This window comes from Ciconia boyciana, chromosome 11 (assembly GCF_034638445.1).
Source record: "Ciconia boyciana chromosome 11, ASM3463844v1, whole genome shotgun sequence".
NCBI lineage: Eukaryota > Metazoa > Chordata > Aves > Ciconiiformes > Ciconiidae > Ciconia > Ciconia boyciana.
In genome coordinates this window covers 22,162,887-22,189,284 of record NC_132944.1, presented here as the reverse complement: position 1 = coordinate 22,189,284, position 26,398 = coordinate 22,162,887, and the positions used below count along the sequence as shown (strand labels likewise).

The 26,398-nt window shown below is 56.3% G+C and overlaps 2 long non-coding RNA genes across 3 annotated transcripts; both read right to left on the bottom strand.

Annotated features, from left to right (window-relative positions):
• Nucleotides 1-566: 566 nt before the first annotated feature.
• Nucleotides 567-5,588, bottom strand: LOC140658209 (uncharacterized). Its single transcript, XR_012044650.1, has 3 exons — nucleotides 5,478-5,588; nucleotides 2,527-2,670; nucleotides 567-706 (listed from the first exon to the last, which is right to left on the bottom strand). It is a non-coding gene; the product is annotated as an uncharacterized lncRNA (long non-coding RNA).
• A 336-nt stretch (nucleotides 5,589-5,924) lies between these two features.
• LOC140658211 (uncharacterized) lies at nucleotides 5,925-10,664 on the bottom strand. 2 transcript variants are annotated; one of them, XR_012044657.1, is made up of 4 exons: nucleotides 10,253-10,664; nucleotides 8,825-8,935; nucleotides 8,308-8,710; nucleotides 5,925-7,969 (listed from the first exon to the last, which is right to left on the bottom strand). It is a non-coding gene; the product is annotated as an uncharacterized lncRNA (long non-coding RNA). The 2 variants fall into 2 exon arrangements; XR_012044658.1 differs by lacking the exon at nucleotides 8,825-8,935.
• Between the last annotated feature and the right edge of the window lie 15,734 nt (nucleotides 10,665-26,398).

The following is a 26,398-nucleotide window of genomic DNA, read 5'->3' as shown; positions in this document are numbered from 1 at the left end:
CCTTGAGTGGGAGCCTGCCGGCCTGGGGGCCCTGGGGGGGGATCCAGGGGATGCGGCTGGGGCTGCAGGGACCCCCCACCTCTGCTCCGGGGAAGGGGCTGGCCGAGCAGCCCGCGCTGCTCGATGCCTGCGCGGCGTCTCAGCCATCCCTTGGCTGCCGTACAGAGGTGGGAGTTCAGCAGATGGGAAGCCAGGGAAAAGCAGAGGCCAGAGGAGGGAAAACATGCCGACAAACAAATTAAAAAAAACCCGAAGAGACATCCAAACTCCCCGGCCCGCAGCCTAATTCAACAAGCCTGGGGGGTCCCCGGCCTCGGCCGTGCTCCGGGCGGAAGGCGAGCCCGGGGCCGGGGCCGCCGGAGGGCACCCTCCGCCCGCGTTTGCCCGCTTGTGCCGGGGGAAGCGGCCGAGGCTCAGCCCCGGCCGGCCCCAAAGCAGCGGGGACGTCAGGCTGTGCAAAGGCACGTTCCTGCTTAAATCTACAACTTGCTTTCTAATGCACAGAACCCCCCCGCCTCCTCTTCCTCCAGCATCCCTAACCCCCGCTCACCCCCACAGGGGGATGTATGAGAAGTGGGCACAGTTGTCCCCGCACCGGTGACAACGGGCAGGAGGGAGCAGGACCCAAGGGAGATGTTACCCCAGCATCCCAATGAGAGGAGGCGATCCCACAGCACAGGGCAGCTTCTGAGGGCTCCTGGTCCTCCTGGGGAGCAAGAGAATCAGAGAATCATTAAGGTTGGAGAAGACCTTTAAGATCATCTAGTCCAACCGTCAGCCCAACACCTCCATGCCTACTAAACCATGTCCCAAAAAGTGCCACATCCACAAGTCTTTTAAATACCTCCAGGGATGGTGACTTCACCACCTCTGTGGGCAGCCTGTTCCAGTGCTTGACAGCCCTTTCAGTAAAGAATTTGTGGGAAGCCTCACAGCCCTGGGCTACGTCTCTCCCAGCAGAGGCAGTGTTGGTACTTTGGGGTTAGAAGAAGTGCGGTTTGGCACACACTGTAAGGAAAGGGCTGGGTAGCCCGGGCTCATCGCCTTCTGGTGATGGGTGCCCACCGCAGCCCCATGCTGAAACCCACCAAAGTGTGATGGGGGCAAAACATTGCCGAATGCCCACCTGAATTCAACCACGCTGGTTCCTGCAGGACCCCAGCCCCACCCAGGGACTGCCTGCAGTCCTGAGTGTAAATGTGCCCTGGACGAGACACAGAAAGCCAAGGGAACAGCATGGCAGTGGGTTCAAACACAGTCACACCTGACTAGTAGGAAAAATAGCTGGAAATCCACAGTGGTTCCTGATTTGGGACTTCAGCAAACTCTTGGAAAGACCCGATGGATGGGCTGGGGTCTGCTATATATTTTTCAAGAAGGTGCAGATGGGGGGAGCCTTTTCTGAGAGCTTCTCCAAGCCTTCACCCAAGCCCCGGCTCCAGCCCCTGCTCACACAGACCACCTATTTCTCCCACAGTGGTGGAAAACAGCCTGGCCAAGACACCGGGATGCTAGGTGCTGCAAACACCAAACACCAAGCATCCCGGTGATGTTTGCAACCCAGCAAACACCAAATTACTGCCTAGGCATTGCAGAGACAGAGGAGGAGAGACAACCCCAACCTCCCCCTGTCCCCTCCGCAGGGCCTCCAGCACCATCCCCATGGCGGCCACCTTCCCCTGCGCGGTCGAGCCCCGGCACGTCTCCTGTCACCGCGCCGCTTGCCTTTATTTGAAGCGCCTTGCCACTATCTGCCAGCGACGTGCCTCTGTCAGTGGCATTATCCTCCCTGTCAGCACCCCGGCCGCCCCGCAGGTGTGAAGACAGGATGGTCCTTTGTGTGCGAGCCTTCCCCGGCCGCCCTCACCCCCGGCGCTGGGCTCCCTCCAGCCCTGGGACGTCTCTCCCCAGCTTTTCATCGCCTCTCCTCTCACCCGTCACAAAGGGCACCCCTGTCCTGTGTGGGAATAGGAGCCGCAGCGGGCCGGCCTGTGCCGCGCATTGCCCGGACGTTGGTCTCCCTGGGGCTGGGCTCCCCACAGAGCGAGGGAAGCAGAGAGCCAGAAGCGTCTCCTGAGCAAGCCAGGCTGGAGGACAGGACACATCGCTGGAGAGCAGGCTCACGGGGCTCCCGCACGCCTCCCGGCAAGGGGACACCTCCGCACCTCCCACCTGCGGCCATGCAGCCAGGAGAGGAGCGATTCTGGGTGTGCCCTGCTCCATCACCCTGCGCAGGGAGCAGCCGTGCCCCTTGGGTACGGCCCTCCATGGTGCTTCTCAGGGTGGGGAGAAACCTACTGCTCACAAAGGGGCTTGCTCTTCACTGAGCACTGTTTAAGAGGCATTTGGACAATGCCCTTAATAATTTGCTTTAACTTTTGGTCAGCTCTGGTCAGGCAGTTGGACTAGATGATTGTTGTAGGTCCCTTCCAACTATTCTATTCTATTCTATTCTATTCTATTCTATTCTATTCTATTCTATTCTATTTATTCTAATCAGAGCTTTGCAGCTCCAAATGCTCTTACCACCATGAAGGAGCAGGCCTGACCCCCTCCTCTCCTCCGGTTCCTCCTCTCTGCAGTTCCTACCTCATTTCACTGAGGAATTTCCCCAGGGAGGACAGTGAGGCATTTGTTGTTATGCCCGACGGGGTGTTTGCCTGCAGGAGACTGGGGATGGTTTGCAAAACAGAGAGAGAAAACAGGTTACCTCTAAAGTATTTGCAGCTCTTCCTGTAACAGCAAAAAATCTGCTTGCAGCCCCTGACCTGGCACACGTCACAGCCCTTGTCTTTGTTCGGTGGCCTTGAGATTTACACCTGGCCAGCGGGGACGGGCAGGGAGACCTTCGGTCCCAGCAGAAGAGCAGCCAGCGACCACGCTGCCCTGGCCGCCTGCCCCGCTCCAAGGCAGGGAGTTCTGCCGGCTGGGGATATCCTGCTCCCTCTGCCCCAGGACAGCAGGTGCTGCCCAATCTCAGCAAATCCCTCGCTCCTGCCTGCACGCACAGCTCCAGCACAAGCTGCTGTGCACGTCCTCCAGCCAGGATAACAGGCAATGGAAACGGTCAGCCCCTCTGTGCTGCAGGCTGGTGACCTTGGGTGCTTTGCAAAGCAGTTTTCCCCTCCCCTACTGTAAGTCTGAGGCGCTTGGAGGGAGCGTTAAATCGCAGTGATCTAAAAGTTTTGCATCTCCTCGGCCCCGAGTTGAGCAGGACTGACAGCCTAAATCCCACAGGCTGCAGGGGCAGCTTGCAGGCAAGCTTCCCGCACGTGGGATGGAAGATGGCTGGTGCTGCCTCCGTGCACCAGAAGTCCCCAGGACAGCCTCGCAGCGCTGCCGATGCTGCTCAACAAACCCCGAGAGCAGCCCCTCCGCACCCACCCGGCGGCTTCGCCCCAGCTAGGTCTGCCAGTGCAAAAGGGAGATGTGAAGAAAAGGAACCGCTACGTCCTACACCCGCACAGAGCATCGGGGACACGTTCAGCCCTTCCGATGTGTGCTGGAGAGCATTGCCCTGGCCTGTGTCCTCGCCCCACGCTGCGCTGCACTGCACAGCCCTGCTCGGGTTCGGGATCACCGGCCCCGCAGCGCTCCGCAACGCAGAGCAAAGCTGGCACACGCTGGCCAAGAGGCAGCAGGACGAAGGCGCGGGGTTGGGCTGGGGAAGGCTTTCTCCACCGTCCCTCTCCAAAAACAAACTAGGCAGCTCACTGCGCTCGGTTCCCTGCTGCACTCTCCACTTTCCAAAGCCCTTGCCAGACATCCCTCTGTGCCTCCCCTCCTCTGCAGGGCCCACGCTGCAAGCGCTGGCCCTTCCTGTCCTCTGTCCCGCAGATCATTAACTAGCTCTGCTCTCTCTCTTTTTATTTTTTTCTTCTTCCCTTTTGAACATATCAGCCTCATGGAATCAAAGAGGCATTTCAGTGACTCAGGCGTTTCCCATTGCCCTATTCCAGCATCCTCTACTCTTAACGCTGAGAGCTTTTCACGTCCTATTTGGAACTGATAGGAAGCCCTTTCATTGTTTCACTACATGGATATTAACACTGATGAAGGAAACGCTCCATCTGATAACAGAACCGTTGAAAAGAGCACCATTTCCAAACGAGCGGACTTGGAGACAGTGCATTCCTGCAGCTCACACCAGCTCAGCACACTCGTCTCGGCCAGCCCCAGCATGGCCAGGACCGGCTCCCCATTATTTGCATCCTTGCAGGCTGGGATCTCACATCAGGACCTCCAGAAAACGGGCTCTTCCCTGTCACGGGCACATGACGTTGCCCAGGTTTATTCCTGAGATCAACTTGGCATCTTCCAGGCTGTGAGGAAAAGCTGCGATTGCTCTGAGATGCTCTGACTTGAGTAGCCCAATGGCCAACGGTGAGGTCAACCCTTGGCTGGAGGGAACACGTCTCGCTCAAGAAGTCAAGGAAGAAAAGCGTCCCACCTAGGAGGACGTCAGCTGGCATTTAAGGCATTCTCTGAGCTGGTGTCAGCTCTGCTTACCAGCTTTTAATGAATTAATCCTGAGAGCCCCTCCTGGGGACAAAGCCTCTAACTGGAGCTCAGAAGAGACAGAGAGCCCCTTCGGGGATGGCTACAGAGGAGAGCCAAAAGCTCCGTCTCATGCCCCAGCGCAGAGTACAGCCACCAGCATTTCCAAGGGGCTTCCCAGACCAACGGCAGCTCTGTCCTACCGAGGGGCCCCCCCAAACAGCACAGACAGGTATGCAACTTCTCTTCAGGCTGTACCCCAAGTCAGGCACCATTCCAGCCAAACGCCTCTTTCCAAAGTGTTTTGATCGTTTCAGAACTTTCTGCTCTCCCCGAGACCTCTCCAAAGCTGGCCGGGCACTGGGGTTTTCTGTCACTCCTGAAAGTCATTTCCTCCTGCTGTGGCTGCCCTAATCAATTAGCGACCTATAAATAGTCTCCCTGATTGCACGGTGACATCCAGCGCGCATCGTCACTGCCAGCTTCCTCCTCTACCTGGGGAGCGGGCTTTTTGCAGAGCGCGGAGGGCGGGTGGGGAGCACCCCTCTGCCCAGCCCTCTTTAATGCTTCCCACCACCGGGTGACTTTCCGTTCTCCGCCCTTCTCCTCCCGCTCCCGTGCAATGGGACTGGTTCAGTTTTCAGCAGTTCGATGTTCTGGTAATACACGGACCAGCACAGAAAGGTCTCTTTCGGGAGCGCTGCTCTGAACCCCTACCTGAGTCCCTTCGGAGTGGTGGTCACTCCTACACAGTCCCTCCAAAAAGCCCATCCCATCCACTCCTGAGACCATCAGGGTTGGTGCAACTATCCTGGAGGACGCTCCAGCTTCCACAAACGATGCTCAACACGGCCTCCGTTCGACAGCAAACCTCCCAATTCACTAGATAGGCCAAAAAGAGAGTCAGGAAGCTTTGGAGGGTCGTCCAGCACAGGGACCGTGGGGGAGCCTGCAGCCGAGATCCAGCCTGGCACATCTACCTGGGATGAGCCTCTTCCCATGCTGGTGTCACTCCCCACGTCTCAGGCACGAGGGCAATGTGCAGCCACCGCTGCACGCTTATTACTGCAGGAGAGCCATCGTTAGCTGTCTCTTTCTTCCCCTGTCCAAGCAAAAATAATTAAATCCTATGTTAACAACCAAAACATTCATGGAAAGAAACATGGGACCAGAGGGAATGGGGTGATCGTGGCTGGCTGGCAGGTGCTCCTGCTTTTGCCATCATTTCCCTCTCCCAACTGATGTGCAAACCCCAAACCTGATGGGCCCGCCGGGCTTTTGCTCTGCGCTTGTTCAGTAGGCGAGCAATTGAATGTTTTGCTTTTGCATTACTGCAGCAGCCAAGCTTGTTCACAAGCCTGGAATTGCAGGAATTTGCATTTTTTTAAATATGTGTGTGTGTAGAAATGGAAATCCAAGGTAATCTATCAGAATATACATATATTATTTATTTTTTAAAAAAACTCTCTCACTCGGCTCTTGCCTGGGCTGCGCTGCAGGGCCATCCCGCAGAAGCAGCTACGTGAGGAGCCAAGAAACTCAGTAGTTAAAAGATTTCTTCTTTTCTTGTATCCCGCCTCCAAAGGGCTGCCTCTGGCACCACCAGAGGAAGTCACCCAGTGTTTTGTTCTCATAAACTGCCCCTTTGATCAGCTGCAATTTTAGCGGATCAAACAGCTCTGAGGACGTAACCGCAAATCCCGGGACACGCTATGACGGGCAGGAAAGTGGTGTCTCCAGCATGAGTTGGCAAAGCCTTGGCCATCACAGCCGGGAAACAGCCCCCCACCCTGACCCAGCCCAAAACCCCCAGCAGGCATCTCCAAATTGCCGCAACGGCCAGAGCTGACGGTTTGGCTGGAGCAAAACTCCTGGGACACGGCTCGGTAGCGAGGGTCCTGCCCTGCCAGCGTGACGGACCACAGCCGGGGCTGTGCTGCCGAACCCCGGGCTCGCGGGGTTTTCCTGCACCGTCCTCGCCAGTGCTGACTGCTCCACGGCTGCTTCCTTTTGCCCAGCTCCTTCCCCTCGTTTGGGAACTCACGAGGCCCCATACCTCCTGCCTGGGACGATCCCCATCCCTGAGCAGTGGGGCAGCCTGCTCAGAGGTGTCCGACCCCCCGCATGGATGAAAGCCAACCACGAGCCTCAGCAAACCCTCCATGCTCATCCTCCTGGGCACCCAGAGAAGGGCTTGGGTGGAAAATTACATCCTCTAGAGATCACGCTGTGCCATAACATTGCACATTTGATATTTTTTCCATGTATAAAAAGCAAGGGGCAGGAGCTGAGCACACGGTTCCTCCGGAGGGACCTGAGTGGTCCCTACATCTGGTCTCCCAATAAAATATCTGAATGTACACCAACCCACCATGATCCTTATGTCTTAAAAGCACATTGGTCTGGGAGCAGCTGCCCTACAAAGCCAGCTTTCCAACTGTTTTGTGCCACCAAAGTGCAGCCCCATGTAGAGTCTCTGCTGGCTAATAAGGGGTTGAGCGCATGTTGTGCTCTTTCCCTCCATGGTAGCATTAACGGGCCCTTTTCTCTACCGGGTCAGGTCTTTGCACACACGTTTTCAGGGGCCTCGGAAAGCCCAGAAAAGCTGTGGGACTGGCACAACCTGAGCTTTCGTGACTGGTGTGCACAGAAAAATGTGTGTGTGAAACAATGAGGTCTCTTGTGCCCTAAAAAAAGGGAGCAGAGGGGCTGCTGGCGGACTGGATGAGACCCGCCAGCATGGGACACAGAGCACAGTCCCCCTCGCTTCAGCCACCATCCCCTCCATCAAAGGGACACCAGCCTCTACGACCTGCTCGGCCCACACATCCCTTCTCAGCTCCCTTTTGCCAGCTCTCAGGCTGACCAATGTCCATGGCTGCCAGCTCACAAGCTAATCTGGCCAGGTTTGGTGCTTTTCTTAAATCCCAGCTGCTGGAGTCAGGGGAGCTTTGGTTTTGTTGTGATTTCTATTTTTTTTTCCCCTAAAAACAAGGGTATTTTAGCCCTTGGGATTACAGAAAAAAAAAACCCAAAACTCTCTGGCTCCAAAAAGCAGCAGGCAGATGAAAACAACAGCCAAAACGTTCATTTTTGTCAAATTTCTTGATTTCTGGTCATTCACACCAACCACACAGAGCAGGGACAGGTTGAACCCCCACTGGCAGGTGCTGGGGTTGGGCAGGGAAACAGGACGCTGCCCTTGGATAAAACCCTACCCAGGATAAAGGCACACAACGTACGAGCCAGGGATGGTGCTGGACCAGGCTGGGTGGGAGCCGGAGGACAGGACCGCTCCATCAGAGCTTGCCACGGAGAAGGGTGACTGCAGCTGCCGGGCAAGGGAGGCTGCATGCCCCGGGGCTGCCCGCTGCCACGGGCCAGGGACGAGCCCTAGAAGGCCTTTGCCTCTCGGCGTGGACCAGCCTTAAGCATATTTCCACACAGCTGGAGGGAAACCCCAGCTGCAGTCCTGAAAAATAACAAATAATAAAAGTGGCTGTGAGCAGCAGCAGGGCTGGCAGGAAACATTCCCAGTAGCAGCTGCTTCCTGAGTGCGACATTTATTTGATCCCCTGGCACCATCTGGGCCATGCCCCACTCTTTGTTTTCATTAAGAGTTTAGAAAAACAATTCAGCTTTGACTAATTACTCTTTAAGGTCCCAGGCTCACCCTTTCTCCTCCCCCCACATTTCCTCTCCCAACCCCTCACCCTCCATCCGTGCCCTCCATCGCCTCCAGCCAGCCCCAGGCTCTCCCCCTCCACCCATGCCACGTAATTCCCGTTGTCCCTGTGTTTCCAGAGGTACCTGGTGTCCCCCGGTGCCAGGCGAGACACATCTTCACGTGCTGCCCGCCACGAGCATCCTCCTTTGCCTGCGCGGGCAGCACTGGCACAAACACGGCAACGCGTGCCGTGACGTGTCAGGCGAGCCCCGAAACGTCCCACTGCAGCGATGAGCTGGGTTAGAGCCACGCGCCCCTTGGCAAGGAAGAGGAGGCAGATCGCCGACAGGTCAGCGGCACCATCCAGGACCGCCATGCTGTGTACGGACACCTCCCAGATCCTGTGGGCTGGGAGCTGCCGGTGCCCTGCCCAGATCCCTCGCAGTCCTCTTTCCACCTCCAACAGGAGCACGTTGACCTGGAGGAAGCAGCCCTGCGACCCAGCCCGGAGAGGGAGCCTGTTTTGTTGAACATGTATTTTCCACCCTGGAATAATCAGAGAGAAAAAATGGCAAGCCTTGATGTGAAATCCTTGCCGCGCCAGGAGGGGGGTTGTTATTGCACAGGACTTGCGTGTTCCCCCCTCGCCCCCGTCCTCACCTGATGGCTTTAGCAGGATTCGCAGGGAGGATGAGGAACCGGAGGAATTCCGGCCCCCTAATTACACTTGCTGGAAGGAATTTGCTTTTGCAATATCCCTGCTGAGTTAACCTAACAAGCATGGAGACAAGCCTTTCTTATTTAATTAGCGGCTCCACCGTGAAGTCCCCTCCACGGCACGCACACGCTGGGTCCCCCCTCCTCGAGCGCCGTGCCGGTATTTGTTCCCTCTCCCCTCACCCTTTGCCCTTTGCAATCCTCTGCAAAAGCTCAAAGCACTTTTACGCCTTCCTACTCCCACTTTCCGCTCCTAAAAAGTGTGCTCGGGTCGAGGCAGCAGCTCCGTTTCCTCGCTCCTTCCTAACAAGCGCTTCCTGCTCCTTGCTGCCCACGATTATGCGGAGCTCACGAAGCGCTGGGATTTCCTTCCCTGGAAACACCGCCGGCTCCCGCTGTGCTCTCCTCTCCTCGCAGGACTGGGTAACTCATTACTCCAGCCCTGCAATCTCGGCCAGGAAAGCAGCCGCACGAGAAACCGCAGCCGCCAGCCCCGCTCCCGCTTCCTACGGCGGCAGGTTGGCAGAGGGCTGACCCCTCCGTCGAGGGGGATCGGCCGGAGAAAAGCTGGCGGTGGGGTTTTGGGGTTGGTTTTGGTTTTTTTTTTAGCAAGTGAGGCTTGCTGCTGGACTGAGGTGGCAGGGACACGGGGACCGCGCTCACATGGGCTTGCTGCAAGCCACTTCGGAGCCATCAAAGCCCGTGGGCTGGGCTGCGCTCAAGGGGCTTGGTGAAGCTCAAACAGGGATCGGTCTGCTTCCAGGTGTGCTGTGAAAGGCAGCCAAGCCAGCAGAGCGATTGCTGGTGGGCCAGGCTTAAGCTGGCAGGCTTACGCTTCCAGCACCTGCACCCCCAAGGAAAAAATACTGGAGGTTTGCAAGTTGAACCAGGGTGACCCTCTCCCCATGGCAGAGCTGCGCTGGAAAAACCCTGCAGCAAAGAAGCTCACCCTATTCACCAGGGTAGTCAGACTTGTACTGGAATACGAGATAACACAAAAATAAGTTTTCTGGGCCTAGAGAATATATTGCACTGGCCTCGCGATGTTGGTTGGGAATATGAGACTTTTTTTTCCCCCCTACTGTGAACTGTGGGGCTTCAATTACTCCGGTTTACACTCCTAAGCCGTGCTGGCATGTGTCAGCTTCAAACGGGAACAGCAGGACCCTCTTTCTATCCAAAAAGTTGCCCCTTGGGACTTTTTTCACCACCTGTGCCCACCCGCTTTTCCCCTTTGCCAGCTGTGCCGGCCCAGCTCAGAAGCGGGGGCTCCTGCGGCCATCCCACTGCTTGCACGGCCACCGTCAATGCTCAGCACCATCCAGAATGGCTGTCACAACACCTCCCAGCACCCCGAGAGGGAAATCTCACCCGCACGCTGAAAGAAAGGACCGGGCAATGGAGCAGCAATGTCACAACCGAGGGCAGCAGCGGCGGAGCAGTGGTTTTTTTGCGTGGCTGCGAGATGCCGGAGGAAATGCAGCCAGGACACAAGCGCTGGGTGGGCTCGCTGGTGCAAGGGTAAACTTGGACGTGAGTGACTTGCAGAGGCTTGAGCTCACTTGGCGGGCTGTCAGAGGAGAACAAGGCTGAAAACCCTCTCGGAGCCACACCGTTGTGCCAGCGCATCCTGTCCCGCACTTAGGGCTGAAGCCACCAAGCACGGCTTCGCTCCTGTCCCCGAGAGCGGGGGCTCTGCAGCCCCAGGGCCGCATCCAGCCCGGCGGCAGGCGCTGCTCGGGGCGGAGGCGCTCCCGGCACGCCGCAGGAAGCGTGACTCGGGTTTCCAGCGCGCAGGAATGCCGGGTGGCGTGGCGGCCAGCTTCCTGCTGCCTGCTGCGTGCTTCCTGCCCCCCCGCCATGGCCCCAGCCTTACTGGAAACCCTGCGTGCTGCCCAACACTCCCAGCCCAGCCACCAGCGCCGTCCAGGTGGCAAAGGGCTAGCGCAAGCCACGGCCTCGCTCTCCCCCTTCCCCTCTGGGTTGTGCTGCTGCTGGAGCACAGGGCTTGTTTTCTTTCCATAGGGATATGAAGGAGAATGGGATGGCAAAGCAGAGGGAAGGAATGGCAGAAGGGCCTGGCAGAGGGAGACAACGTCGGCATTCGAGGCCGTGGGGAGTGCGAGCCAACCCATGCCGCTTGGTGCCTGGGCTTTCGGGGCCGGTGCTCTCCGCAGAGATCGTCTAGCATGCTCCCACCCGATCTGCAGCAGCATCAGCCAAGCAGAGGGTTCATCCCTGCAGGGTTTGGGCTCCCAGAGCTGTGCTGGCTGCCTGGTGGGAGCATAGCTCTTCATTCCCCTTTCCGTCCAGCCTGCCCTCCCTCCCATCACCCAGGCCCTGCACCCAGGCTTGCTCCCAGGGGACCAGCTCCGTCTCCTCCCTGCCTGTTGTACATCCAGCCCAGCCCAGCCCTGCTGTTTCTTGCTCTTCAGTATCCATCTCCTCTTGTGCAGGTTCCTCTCCCAGCCCCGATCACGGTCCCTGGGGACTGCTGTAACCTCCTTGGGACTCACCTGAGCCCAAGAGCTGCTCAGAAAGACCACGGTCAAGTCTCACCACTTCCAGCCCAGCTCCCCTCACAGCATCTGGTCTCACCTCGACCCCACCTCTGCAGCAGAGATGTCCCCTCATCAGGCGGCCCTGCAGGGTCCCCTCTTTGCAGCTCAAGCCTCATCCCCAATACCAGTCCTCTCGTTACAGGGCAGCCCCGAGCCTCCTTGCCCTTTTCTCCTTTCACCTCACTCTGAGGATGGGTAAACTCATCCCACCCACCTTCTGGGCATCCCCAGCTCTTCACTGACACCATGAGCAGGAGTCAACCGCATGCTTACACCCCACCGTGGGACAGATCATGGTCTTCCCCGGGCCAGACAGCGGCCACCCGGCTCTGCCACTGAGCACCAGGGATGCCAGTCCCCAGCCAGACACCAAATCAGTGTCACTTAAAATGCATCTCAGCTGGGCGGGCAGGAGCATCGCGCGATGTTCTAGGCAACCACCTAATCTCCCCAGAGACAGTCCTTCAAGGCTGTTCCTGTTCAGGCACTGATAAAAATCTGACCAAGATGTTTTCAACAGTAAGCCGGGAGTGATTACAAAGCAACCGTCCCCTACCCTCCAGCTGGGAAAGCTCAGCCTGGAGTTTTCTTTAGAAACATGTGGATTTTTTTTTTTAATTTTAGTCTTTGGTGCCAGCATGACCTGTTGGTGGGGGAGTTCCAAAGCCGGCTCCCCGGGACTGGGAGGACGGAGAGGGATGGACCGGAGGAGAGGCAGAGCGCTCTCTCAGGCAGCGGTGAGCAGGGACTGGACCTGGGCTCATCTCCAGCAAAGCAACCTCTTCGCCTTCGGGAGGGCTCTGCACACGCAGGGCAGGGGAGCAGGGTGGGGAAAGAGAGGACAGCAAACCAAACCGAAGCAGTAGCTCCTGAGGTGGGTTTTCACCTCCGGTTCCCTTTGGGTGCACGCACGGCACAGGTATTGCTGCACTCGCATCGCAGGCGATAAGTAACCTCAACGCAGACACGCGTACCAGGCGTCCCAGCAGCGCCTGCAGCAGCTCCGCCGTGTAGAGAGGCCAGCAACCGCGTCTGTCATGGCCCATCCTTCTCCACCAGGCCCTCACACCGACGGTGTTTGCCACGGCCCTGTGCCCAAGAGCTGTGCCTGAAGGAGCCGCGCACGGCGTTGTGCTCATCCCTACCTGTTCCTTCTTGCCGTCGGTGGGATGAGAGTGCGGCGATGGGCTGGCTCCACAGAGGGGCAAGGAGTCCCGTCCTTGGAGGTTTGCAGGACTTGGCTGGGCGAAGCCAGAGCTGAGCTGCTCTAGTGCCAGCGACAGTGCTGGAGGTCTGCTGCCAGCCAACATCTCCAAGACCGACCCTCCTCCACTGCTGCTGGGCCAGCCGAAGAGACGTCTGCCCTGGAGCTGCAGGCAGAGCTGCTTACGTGGTGGATCCCAGATTCGCGTCGGTGAAACTCTTCAGGCTTGACAAAGACCTGCACTGCAATAAAATCAGTTAAGTCACCCCAGGTCGTTTTGAGCGCCTTGGCTGGGGAGGTATTACACAAACCCGTCAGCACAGAGACGGGCGCTGCCGCCAAGGCAGGCGGCACCCAGGCAGGGTAGGTGGCAACGGCCGCATGTCCACGCTGGACACGCTTGCCAGGGCCAGCGCTGCCACGTCCCCATACAGCCCTCACTGTGGCATCAGCCCGTGACAGCTCCACGGTACCAATGCCCAGCACCGCTTCTGCAGCTCATGGGATTTATGTATGCGGTTAGGCATTAATTAAAAAACCACCACCACCAAAAAAAATCCTATCACAGATAAAGTCTTTGGCATGGGGGTGGAGGAGACAGCATTTTTGGCTGGAGGACTGAAATACCTTCCCTTTACAGTGCTGCCAACCCACAGCACAAACGTGTCAGTGCATGAAAACCGTTCTGTGAAATTCAGCAGGCTCATTAGCCAAAGGCATTAAGGGTGAAAATTGACCAAAACACCCTGGAAAGTAAATCGCATTAAAAACCAAACCAAAACAAAACCCGTCCTGGATAAAGGTGAGTGTGGCAGCAAGATCCCAAGGAGAACAGAACTAGCCCAGCACTGGGACACGAAGCCGTCCCCAAGCAGCTCTGTCACTGCCACTGTGAGTTTGGCTCAGCCTCAGGGCTGGACCCGGTGCATGCCATGACTGTGGTCTGGCTAAATAAAGGATTTAATCAGCACTTCAACTAGCAGAGAAAGTATCACTAGCTGATCTTGGGGAGCAACAGGTACTTAAAAAAACCAGCCTTTTAAAATCCTCAGAGCCATAGGGAAATTACAAACCAGTCATTTGACGATCAGAGGAAAATTAAAAGTCCAACTTCAGTGACAACAAAAATAACCCAAAGTCACGATGTGCAATAAACAGCACAGGGACCAGAAGGCTCTTTAAACAGGTTTTTTAATCTCCTCTCCTCTCTGCTCATAATATTGCCTTTATTATTTTCTGATGCAGAGCCTGATTCTCACAAGTGCAGCGGATGCTGACAGCAGGGTAATGGAGCGGTGGCAATTTCTCCTGGGCAGACCTCGGGGATTTAATATGCCTGCAGAGAGCAAGATGGGCGAGAGGCAGCTCCGGAGGAGAGGATGAGCTGGGCCAGGAGGTGCCGTGCAATAAGGTGCAATAAAGCCGCGGTGATAAAGAGCCTGCCACGCCGAGCAGGGCTCGTCAGTGATGGGTGAGCAACGGCTGCTCGCGCCAGCGCTGCGTCCCTTCCCAGTGCTCTGCGGTGTCTGCCACAGCCATTGGGGTTGGTGGGGAAGGTGCCCCAAGGACAGGGATGGATAGGGGTGGCGAGACCCACGTCCTGTGGCCCGTTGCCCAAGTCTGCCCATGGTTGAAGGTTGCCAGCCCATCCTCGCAGCCCTTGATGTTCTTGCCAATCCAGGAGACCCGGGCTGTTGCACAAGTGCTCCCTTGCAGCCAAGGCCCCGCTTATTTGGGAGGGCGACTAGCAAGAGCCCCAGAGAACAGAGATGCAGGATAGGGGGATGCCCCATCGCCAGCCCAGACGTTGCCTCCAGGAGCCTCTCTGCACATGGGCAGGTAGAGTCCTGCTCCCCGTTTGGTGTTGCTCATCCAAAGGGTTCCCTTTTAGTTGAAAAAAGCCAGCCAGCTGCATAGGAACAGCGTGGATGCCCTTGTTCCTGCAAACACCTCCAATCCCTCCGGCTTTGAGTCCCTACAGCATCCTCTGACCTGCACATCCTTCTCCTGCAAGGGAGATACCTGGGGCCTCCGGCTGCCACAGCTCCTTCTCACACGTGCTTGCTGGTGTCAGATATGGTGGCACGGGCTGTCCCACGCCAGGACAGTCTGACTGCGCACACTGCACTGACTGCCACAGAGGACAGCCTGGGCCACAGAGCCCACAGGGAGGTCTCTGCTGGGTTGAGAAAAAGGAAACATGTTGAGATCTGAACAGCGGCTTTCATACTCCCCGCCAATGTCTGGCCTCTCAGAGCTACTATAACCATCATCTCTGCCATGTTTCCCCGCTGAGCTTTGCATGGCCGTTCACGATCACCCGGATTATGACCACTGACATGAAACCAGCAGCGCTGGCAGACACTGAAGAGGAATATTTAATGGTAGGGCGTAAGTGGCAACGCAACAGATCTGGTCTGAACAGCAAAGGGTGCCGGAAGAGAGGTCATATCTCATCCGCCCCTGCACAAGAGCACCCACTGCAAAAGAAAGCTCTCCTGGTGCCTACAGCCCCTGCGCTGCCTGTCTGTGCCCTTCTGCCTGACAGCGGGACACGTGACTGCGGCTGGAGTGATGGATGGGGCCGGACTCTCTCTTTAATAGTATCTCACAGTGGTTTCCGTAAGTTGATGGAGATTGCACAACACTACCAACTGCCATGCCGGATATATTTTGCAACCAGGGCTTCTATGCCACATCTGTAGGATGATATGCCAGAGCCTTCTGAGGAGGTCTGGGGAAGTTTGAGCACAGGAAGAAAAAAAAGAAAGAAAAAGAAAAGGAAAAGAAAAAAAAGTCAACAAACCTCTTTCCATAGCAGCTATTTTGGTGAGGCACCCTGGGGTGAGGGGAGCTGGCACCAGCCAGCTTTGGAGGCACAGCAGCCCAGCGGGCTTGCTCACAGCTCTGTCCACCCCCAGCAGCTGGGAGAAGGTCCCTCGCCCACGAGTGGGTGGCAGTGCACCGTGAAATGCCCGGATGGGAGCTGCAGACACGGCCTGCGCTCACCGAGGAGTAGCTGCAAGACAGAGCTTGAGGTGGCACCAACCTCCCTGGGGAAGAAGCGCTGTTGAAGCGTGATGGAGGTGCTGGCCAGCTGCTGAGGGTGGCTGCGGGCCGTCCCAGCTGATAGCCATGGGAAGCACCATCCCTATCACCCGGGTTCAGTGGCTCATGCTGGAGGGTGCAAGCTCCCATGGCCTGAGCTCACACCACCTCCCATCTCCTTGGCCTCTTTCTAGAAGAGGGAAAGGAACTCCAGGATACACGGACTGGGCTGGAAGATGTTGGTGAAGATGTCCAAAGAGGGACCAGCCCAGCTGGTACCTCATGCGTCCTGGACACGAGCTCCAGCAGCTCCATGGCAGAAGCCCACAGCAGTGACCCAATGAAACATTGATTCTCAACGTCAACCCGCACATTGGCATTGCATCTCACAGCCCTCGACAATCTTAAAATACACCGCACAATCCCAAATGCAAACTAGCACACTCCACAGCAGTATCCCCACAAAGTTACCTTCTTTGGAAAAATATTGGGCCCAGAAAGAGAGCCAGCGTGTTGACTCCATCAGATTAAGGAGGCCAAGGAAAGGGGACTCCAGGATTGCTGTGTTCCTGGATTCAGACATGCAACCATCATCTCCTGATTTAGGAGGAAAGAGATAACCTCTGACACAGGGGACCTAAAGGACTCTACAGACCAAAACAGGCCATGGGGAAAGCACCACCTTGCAGGGGCAGGACACCAAAGACACGGGCTGGCTTCCCTGTGCAACCGCCGCTCATCAGTGAGGAGACGTGGGTGCAGAGGGGAGCATGGAGCCAAGACTTCAAAGATGCTCAGGGCTTAAGTGGCTGAAAATTAAAGTGCTGGGACACTTTTTCAGCCTGCACTTGACAGTGGGGATGAGATAACGTCAGAAATGCTGAGCGGAGAGCATCTCTTGCAGAAGATTGATTATGCCAGCCAGGAACAAAGCCAAAAACATCACGTCAGCCTCTATCCCCTTGGAGCTGAGCTCTGTCACGTGTGGGATCCCTACATGCTGACCAATATGGGTCCAGTCATGGGCTCCCCATCACCGATGAGCCAGACCCAGTGCTGTTCACGTCACCGCCCTGCCCTGTGCTGGATCTCCCTGCTCCCACCCCAGGACTGGCCCAGCCAGGGAACAAGCGGCTCTTTTGTCCCCAAATCTAATGGGTTGAAGACCCTCCATGTACCAGCTAGGTCTCTCTTGTTCTTCATGAGCACTAAGAAAACCTTATAAAAAACCCAGTAAGACACGACTCAGCGGTAGATCTGCTAAGGACTCCCCAGGTCTTTTGCAACTCATCCATTTTCCCCAGCTCTGCCAACATATCTCAGTCCTACCTGGGCTCTGAATGACCATGGCCTGAGCGTAATCCAAGAGCAGAGAGTTTATCAAGCAGAGGTGTATCGCTGCCACGGGATGGGGAAGGTCTCGTTGAATGACCTCTTGCTCCAGGCTAAATGCACCTGAGGAGCCACGTTCCCCGTTGGCATGAGGGAGAGGACGCACTACGCTGCGTTTTTCAGTTGCTTGCTCCGAAGTGCTCTTCGGCAGCGGTTGGCGCTCCAGCTGCAGGGCAGATGTTAGCAGCCCAGGAAAAAGCCTGGGGTCTCCCAAGGGTGCCCATTGCAGGTGAACCCACCAGCCAGCCTGGCTGCAGGACTGCCTGCCCTCCCACCAGCTAACCCAGCAATCTCCTGACCGGCCCCTTTCCTCACAGACCCTCCTCTCCTTAGAGGCAGCTGGAAACAATTCCCTTCTCCCTTTTTCAGATGGTGTCTGGACTCCCAGATGCTCACACCAAGCAGTGGACTCACGTATTTGTCTCCTCCAGTACCTCCCGCTATTTTGCGCGGACCATCCTTGTTGTAGTGCTGCCTGCACTTGCCCATGCGGCTCCTACCCAGCATCACCCCGTGCTGGGTGCCTTTGCCTGCAGATTTGCTGAACGGCTTAAATTGGACTCACTGGAGTCCTTGCATGCTCCTGTAAGCCCCAGCCATCCCAACGGTGCCTCAGTGGCCTGGATAGTCCTGATCACACCGCCTGTGCCTGCGTCTTCTCATTTTAGGTATCTTGGTGCCACCTTTGGACAAGCAGGTATCCAGCTCGTGGGCTGAAGCGAGGCTCCCCTCTCCCATGAATTGCATGGCTGAAATAAAAATGGGGTCATCCTCACACTAGCAAATTTCCCCTCATTTTGAGGAACCACCTGGGAACATGCAGGCAGCAGAGCTGGCCGCTCCCCCAAGAACAAGCACCAGCTTTCCTTTGATGCCTCAGTCCAGCCCAATTTCATCCCGTTCAGAGGTGCAGATAACCCAAACCTTGGTCACCGGCCGCCTGGGATGCACTGCCCAGTCCCTCCGCCTAATGCCAGCCCTTCTCAGCACCGCTGTGCCCGTGCTCCCCATCGCACTGTCCTCATGATGCCATCAGCAATACCCGCCAAGTCAGTTATTATTTGGTACTGCTGCTGCCTGGTGCCCTCTGAGCAGGTTAAACAGCCCAAATGCTCCCTGGGGGGCCTGGGCTGAAGGCAGTGGGACTGTGCATGTCCAGAGTACAAGCATCCGGATCCACCTGGGAACGGGGACTGCGGAGAGGACCCGTGGCATGGGGAGTGAGGATGTTGGAGGAATAACATGGAAAACACTGCCTTCAAATTTCCATACACACCCTGACTCTTGGGGGGCGACAAAAAAAAAAAAAAGGAAAGAAAAAAGGGAAGGGAAAAAAGTATCCTTTTCAAAGCAAGGATGTGGTAAGGCCCAAACAGGCTCCCCTGACACACGAGCCAGGATGCAGAGATGCTGTTTTTTCCAGGAGGAAAGGAGGGATTTCGCCATCTCCTCTATTTAAAAAGGAATTCATCTCACCTCTCTGCAGGCAAGGGCGGCTCAGCATTGCCAGCACCACGGCTCTGCGTCCCTGGTCTCTGCCCCGTGCCTCAGTTTCCCCACCAGTAAGCCAGGTTGATGCTCATCTATGGCAGAGCCATGCGGCGAGGCTTAATCCGTAGCTGTCAAGCCCTCGGAGGCCTTCACACCTTCCACCATCCATCACCATCTAAAATACGAACACGGGGGGGTTTTGCAGTGCAAAGAGCAGGTCCCAGGCAGGGAGAGACTCTGCCCTTCGGGGCTCGGACCCTCTCCCCGTTCACGTCCCCTCCTCCAGCAACAGGCTCCTTTCCCTCATCTCCTTCCTGCACAGGCCAGAAACGGAGCCAAGTTAATAATTCAGATGACAGAATTAAACTGATCCTGATTAGAAAAAGCCTTTACCCTGAAGAGAGCAAAATCTGGCTCTGTGCTGCCTGTAATCCAATATTCTCCCACGGCTGCGCAGCAAACCCGAAACCTGCCTCCAGGCAAAGACACTTTGTCTTGAAACAAGGGAAGTTAAGTGTGTCTTAATGGGAATTTTGACACGTTTTGCTTTGATTTTGCTAATGTTACAAAAGTAGCTGTTAGAAAATATTTCAGCCCCCCTGTGAGGGGCCGGGTCCTTGTGTGTCTGGGCGCGCTGCCCAGCTGGGCCCTTCGGAAGGGGATCGTGGCTGCAGGGAGAAGAGGTCTCGGTGCCAAATCTCCCCACGCTTCCCTGGGTGCAGCTATTTCATTACGGGTCCATCAGGGAGCCAGGAACCCTCCAGGTCCCCCAGTTTGCAATGACACCTGTGGGGCAGCCAGCATCACGGATGGGACCTGTTCTTGTCCCCTTATACGGCCAAAAAACGGGGGGGCTAATCCAGGCTGAGGGTCCTGGGGCTGCCAGGGTGGTGGGGTCTGGCACTGCACTCAGCGGGCACTGGGGATACAGGGCTGCGTTGTGGGCATCCCACGGGGCCCACAGAAACACCGTCATGAGATGCAGAAAAAAAGGATGCGTGGGAATTGCTGCGAGGGGAGATGCGAAGCCAGCACCCACCTGCGAGACCTTTCAGGAGGCAAAGCCAGGTTGTCCCCAACATGCCCCAGGGCAAACGAGGATCCTTCTCTGCCCGTTTCCACTTCACTTGCACTGTTCGGGTGCGATGGGGTGGTCGCTCCTTGCAGGAGCGACTCTGGCTCTGCATGGACAATGGCATCGACCAAGCAGCAGATGCTGAGCCCCATTGCTCCCATGTCCACAGGCGCTGCAGGAGAAACCCTCATGGGGGTGTGGGGACATGCCACTGCCGTGCTCTTGAGGGGATGGGAGTGGAGACCCCCCCCTTACCCCCATGGACCCTCCTGGCAGCCCCTCCTGGGGTTTTTCCCCCCCACTGTTTCCAGCCCCAGGCCGGAGTCTCTCATCCGCCCCGGCAGAGCAGGGTTGGATTCAGCACAGGCAGGATGGTGACACGAGCACATTAGTAACTTCCTGAGGTTTCAGCTAGTTCTTTCCATTTGGCACCAAAACAGCAGCTGGTGCTTCCCTGGTCCTCAGTGACTTGGGGCCGGGGAGACCTCCTATACGTTAAATGAACGCCACTGACATTTCACATGCATTTAACCCTGAAGCACACGGCGAAATGCACTGGGGGGGGGACACGACACAGATGCCTCCCACAGCAAGGCCCTAAGGTGTCGGTAAAACCCTGGGGCAAGAGGAGCAGGATGCTCTCCCCGGTGTGTGGGAACTCCTCCTCTCCACACTTGCGAGCAGGAGCATCCCTGATGGATGCTGTTTGGATCTTAACTGCGATCCCAATGAAACGCACCACATAGCTCCTAATCCCAGGCACTTAGTGGGCAAGAAGCAGGATTTCCTTGGCTTTCCAGCCCCAGCTCAGCCAGGTCCTCGCCTTACTGGGCTTGCAGCACATCCCTGGCTGAGCTTTGGAGCGGAGCACTTGGGTACCCGCTGCAAGGCTGCTGCATGGGCTGAACTAGGAGGAAGGGGGGAAAAAAACCCAACCCTGATGCAGTCAGGACAGCACTAATTTTGGTATAAATCAAACAAACAGCCGGGGCTGTGGTGTTGCAGGAGGAATCCGTGTGCCTCCTCAGAGATGGTGTTTACTTGCAGCAGCTTTTCCCGTCCCTGCTCCAGCGGCCCCATCTCCACCCAGCCTGCCACAGCCCACATTTGCAAGCTATTTTTTGTTGTTTTAACGCAATGCTGCAATTCTAACCCAGAGCCTCGGATTGTCAAACAGTTTTTCTTTTCTTTTCTTTCCTTCAGAAAAAAAAAATACAGCTGAACTAATTTGATGAAAGGGGAAAATAAAACGTAAGCCAGACTAAACACATGCAGTTCCTACCTACAGCCAGGGCCCAGCTTCTCCCAGGCCAAAGTCAACACACGTCAATTTTTAACATGACAGGGCTTTAAAAGGGAGGTTTGAGCCCTGGATGAGAGGCGGCTGGAAAACATTAATAACAAGGTCTGTCAATTAAAGGCAGGCAGGCATGACAAGCCACCAAGACAAGGGCTGGGGTTTTCCCTTCCTCCCCTTCTCTTCCCTCTTAATTTAGTGAAAAAAGTGATTTATGAAGAAATCCCTCCATTCGTCAAAAAAAACGCAGCCACGTTACCAAATGAAGGATGGGCTTTGTTTAGGAGCCTTGAGAACAACCCAGCAGGCAAGGGTCAAGATCAGTGGGTTAAGGAAAGCGTTCCTTGAGGGACGTTCCCACCAGCCCCACTGATCCCAGTGCTGTTGCTCCCAGTTTACCTGCACACACTGGGGAAGAGCAGCAGCCCAGCTGCCTCCCCCAGAGCATCTCCATCGGCAGGATTTGCAGTTACTGTCCCGAGCTGACTCGGTGGTGATGCGCCTGTTGTACTGGAAGTGGCTATTTTGGGTTCTGGCATTAAAAAAAAAAACAAAAAAAACCACAAAAAACCCTGCTTTCACCAGCCCCCTAGGAAGCATTTCTATGGCTCCTGGGCAGGTCTCCGTCCCAAGCCACCCACTGGGCTCCAAAACAGCCAGAAAAAACAAGGAAAAGGGGCAGAACAGCAGCGGCCTGACCAGCCTTTGGAAACGAAGGCAAAAGCGAGTGAATTGGGAAAGGGGGAGGGAGTGTTTCATTAGGGGGTGGGGAGGGAAAGGGCTTTTCTCCTCAAGTGCGGCAAACGTCCACCCACCGTGCCGGGAGGAGGTTCCCGTGCTCCGGAGAAGCAGTGTTGGCTTTCAGCTGGGGGAGCAGGTAAAGATTCAGCCCAGAGGGAAACGGCAGAGATTCATTTCGCCTTCAACACCTAAATAAATACTGTATCCACAGACACACACTCTGCACGGTATATGCCATGCCTGTGTGCATTACACATCCACACAGCACAGAAACTGGCTGGTGGACCCGCTCCAATATCCCCCACTGCAGTATCCTGTCCCCAGCAGTGGCTCGGCCAGATGCTCCAGCGGGTTTTAAGAGTCTGCAGCAGTCAAACGCGACCTGCTCTGCCTCCCAGCATTGGCTGCCTTAGTCTCTGAAGGGGAGAGGATCTTCTTGGAGACCCTCCAGGTACAGACATCACGTCCGCCCGCTGAGCGGACAGCTGCCTGCGCTGGGCCGGAGCAGCGCACTTCGAGGGGCTGCTCGGATGTGCAGAGGCTTCGGGGCGCGGGATGCAGCTCTGCCGCTTCGTGTGCCACTTGCCAGAGCGTGGGGGGGAGCTGGGCTCCAGCCCTGCTCTCAGGTTGCCTTTCCCTTTCTCTGGCCCAGCAGACAAAACCTCCTTCCAACACGCGTGGGGTTCACTTTGCAAGGACGGGCAGGGTCAGCCCAGGCTGATTTTTTTCACACAAGCGCCAGGCCTGGCCCCTGAGGGGCTGGAAGGCTCCTGGGCTCTACCATCTCCCTCTCTGTGGAGTGCAAAACAAAGTTATTTGGTGCTCTTTTGCTCAGGGGCTTGTCACCGTTAAGGACTGTTCCTTAGCACAGACCAAGAGCAACATGCCAAGAGAAAGCAGTGGGGAAGGTGAAGCCGGTGCCTTCAGCCCAGTACAGACTACATGCACTGAGGATGCAGAAACCCTGCAGGAGAGCCCATTCCTGAGCTCCCACACTGGGCACAGCCACACCAGTCTTCCCCGTTTGGGGCATGCCAGCCTCGCTGCCCAGCTTTGGCCACCACCTCAGCATCGCAGGCCACTAGCCCAGGCGCAGCCCACCCACGGTCAGCACCCCAGAGCCGGGGCGGGTGAGAGGAGACGATGTTCAACAAGCCAAACTGGGCGCTCCCGTCCCAAGGAACCAGCCACCACCGAAAAGCATTTGAAGGCAGAGCTCAGAAAGTCTTTGGCTGTCCCTGCTCTGTGCCCACAGCTTCTGGGAAGTGCTTCACCGACGCATCCCACCACCACGGCCCCGGCAAGGCAGCGGTTGGCAGCACTGGTGGCATCTCCAGCGGCTGGAAAACACCGGCCCGAACAACAGAAGCACCTTGGCTGAAGTCAATAGCAGCTGCCTGTGCTCCTCGCGCCGATCATTTAAATCCTTAGCTCCAGTGGCTGCTACCAAGCCCCCTCCGCCACCCGCGCTGGGCGAATGCCAGCTCTCAGCTCACTCCCAGCCCCGCGCTGCCCACGACAAAGCGGGAGCAGCAGCATGCGGCACAGGAGGAGCGCTGGGGCACAGCGGTAGTTGCGCCCTGGGATGATTTAGGCCTTTGCAGCAGATATATTGCTCGGGTTTTCCGAGATACACTGTCAGCCACAGCTCAGTGGACAACAGCTTGGAGGAGACTGAACCAGTGGAGCCGATCGCTCTGCGGCCAGCAGGGACTGTCCATACATCTCAATCCCGATGTCTGCCTGCTGTCACCGTGCTGTCACCGTGCCCACACTGTCCTCAAGCACACAGGTCCACCCCCAGCCACATTTCACACACGCTGCTCTCATCGTTCTCAGCCTCCCATGCTGTCCTCATCCTCATCCTCCTCCTCCTCCCCTTCCCTTCCCGCCAGGCAAAGCAGCCCCTGCTCCCCACGGTATCACCTAGCAGGATCGCACAGCACAGGGGAAACAATTGTAAGAGAACCCTTTTAAATCAAGTTCACACCCTGCGTCAAGAAAGGTTGGTCTTCCCACTCCCCAGATAAAGGATACAGATGTTAAACTGATGCCACATTTGATCTCAGCCAAAAAGCCAAGAGGGTTCAGAACATTCATTCATCTCAAGCTGCAAGCAAAGCTTATTCTTGCTAATCTCGATAATTACTCCACTTCTCCCCCATCACAAGGAGCAGCCATGCAATGGCAAGGTTTCCTTCCTCCACGGGACCCTGCTCAGAGCAGGGATCAGAGATTTGCAAGAGATTCCCTCTTTAAAGAGGTGCTGCTGGGAGCGCTGGGCTGGATTCAATGGGATTGCTCTGGACTCAGAGCAGGATCTGGCCCCAAACTCTTCCCACTCGAGATGAGCATCTTTGATCCAAGAGCATCGGGGCTGTTGGCGTCACTGTAAGACCAGGAACGTACGAAGTAATGAGGGACCAAGAGGACTTAGATCCCTCTCAAACTCCGCAAGATCTTTTCAGATGCAGCAACGGGGGCAAGGATAAATTAAACATCTCCAGTGCGGTATCAAGTGAACAATTAGCAGAGAAAAGCTGCCCACGAGTGCCTGATGGAACAGAGCAAGGAGATTTTCTTCCCAGAGATGTCTGCTAGAAACAGCCGGAAACATTTCCATTTCTGTTGCCTTTTAATAGCAAGGTCAGCTCCTTTCTTCCTACCCTGACATCCTCCATCAGGGCCTCTTTCTGGGAACTCGCAGCAACGCACCAGATGTCACCCAGAGACAGAAAAACAACCGGGGGCCAAACTGGGGCATTTCGCCACTGCCCTGAATCCCAAACCACACGGTGCGGGGCTCGCCGGGGAAGGGGAGCAGAGAGCATCCCCTCGGTGGCACTGCCGGCCCCCCGAGCCCCGGCGTTGGAAGGAGCCCCTTCCTCCCAGGCACGAGCGGCCACCCTGCTCCTGCAAAAGCCAGATGACAGCAGCCCTCCATGCCTCCAGGCTCCCCCCAGCAGTAACCGGCCACTGGAAGTAATCTAAATATTTGCAGCCCAAAAGGGATTTGGGTTTTTTTCCCGTTTTTGCTCCATGCTGGGTTTGAACGGCACTCAGCACGGCTCCGCAGTGTTCCTGGAAGCCTCAACAGGCACCGGCACACAGACATCCCCACTTGCTGGAAGACAGGGACCCTCGCAGTGAGCTCCGTCACAGCCCCCCCGTAGCACCCATGCACCGGGGCGGCTCAGCCTCTACCTACACCCAGCAGCAGATTTCACAAGAAAGCCAGAGCTATGAGAGGAGAAGACCAACACCACCACCCCAAGAAGAGGGTGCTAGCACTGTAAGCAGGGGAACACCCCTTTTTAGCTGGAGGACGCAGTTACTCCCAGATTTCTAGAGGCTTTCTCAAGGCTGTAGACCCCAGACATACAAGCACCACATCGGCTGCTGCCCAGGCTGGCATGGATGAAGTAGGGAAGAAAAGAAATCACAAGACTTAAAAAATAAATCCACCTACGTTTGGTGATGCTCTGAACTCCTTCAAACTTTCAGCTCAGGGCACACTTTCAGGCTTCTTGTCTTTAGTACAAACTTTAGACTAGAAATTTAGAGTAGAATATAGGCACCTTTTTAAAAAAAAAAGGGGGGGGGGAAGAGAGAGGGAAAAAAAGAGAGATATGAGACCTCCAAATCCCAGGATCCAAGGCTTAAAAATAGATCCAAGGCTCAAAAATAGATAGCTTTGCATTAGCCCTATAAATGCAGGTGCCTGCCCTCCACTAAAAGGAGCAGAAGGAAGCAGAGAGCAAAGGGAAGGGTGCAGGTGTGGGCTTTTATGGGTGCACAGGTGCCCCAGGGGAGCTGGTCCCCAGGTGAGGAACCCACCCTGGCATCCCTCTCCCGGGTGTGCTGCCGAGAGCAGGGGCTGCTGCCTGTTTTCGGGAGGCGGGCATGGCTCTGGCCACTGCTGTGCAACACCTACCTGCAAACAGCTTATTAAAAACACCTTCGGGCACCTGCCGACCTCTGGCAACACGGCGCGGGTGTGCGCCCTGTGCCACCCATGTCACCCAGGCTGGGGGAAGCCGAGGCAGCGGGGGACGGTGGGTCAGGGTTGGGATTTGGCTTTGCCCACGCTGGCTCCGGTCCCCCACTCCCACTCCACCTCTCCGCAGCAGGCGCAGGTCATCTCCAGGGATGGCCTGGGACCCACCATCCCTGCTAACCCCCGCCTGGCCCACCCCGGGCTGCTCCAACAGCATGGCCGGTGCCACCGGGACATCCCTGTGGGGTGCCCAGGGGATGGAGGGATGGGGAAAAGAAGGAAAAAAATAATTCTTCAATCCTTCTGCCACTCATGAGCTTCTCCCCTTTTGCACGTATTTCCAGAGCTTCTGTTTTTCCACATTAAAAGGGGCTGGAATAAATGTCACATTGCAGCAGGTACCCATGAACAAAGCCACAAGTGTGGATGGCCACATGCACAAATTCTCTCCCCTGATTTTCCAGGTTTTCAGGAGTGACCTTGGAAAAAGAGCGAGCCATAGTTCTTCATGTCATGGGCGATAACACGTTTGTCACCATTCAAACTGTCTGAAGGCTGCCTGGGTTTTATTTTATTACATTTCTAGGTGTCACCAAGACCCAGCTGAATTACACTGGCAACTCCTTCATTAAAAAAAAAAAAAAAAGTGACTTTTCTTTCCCTCTCCACCCCACGCTGGAGATCGGGGCTCACGGGAGCGACTCGGATGTG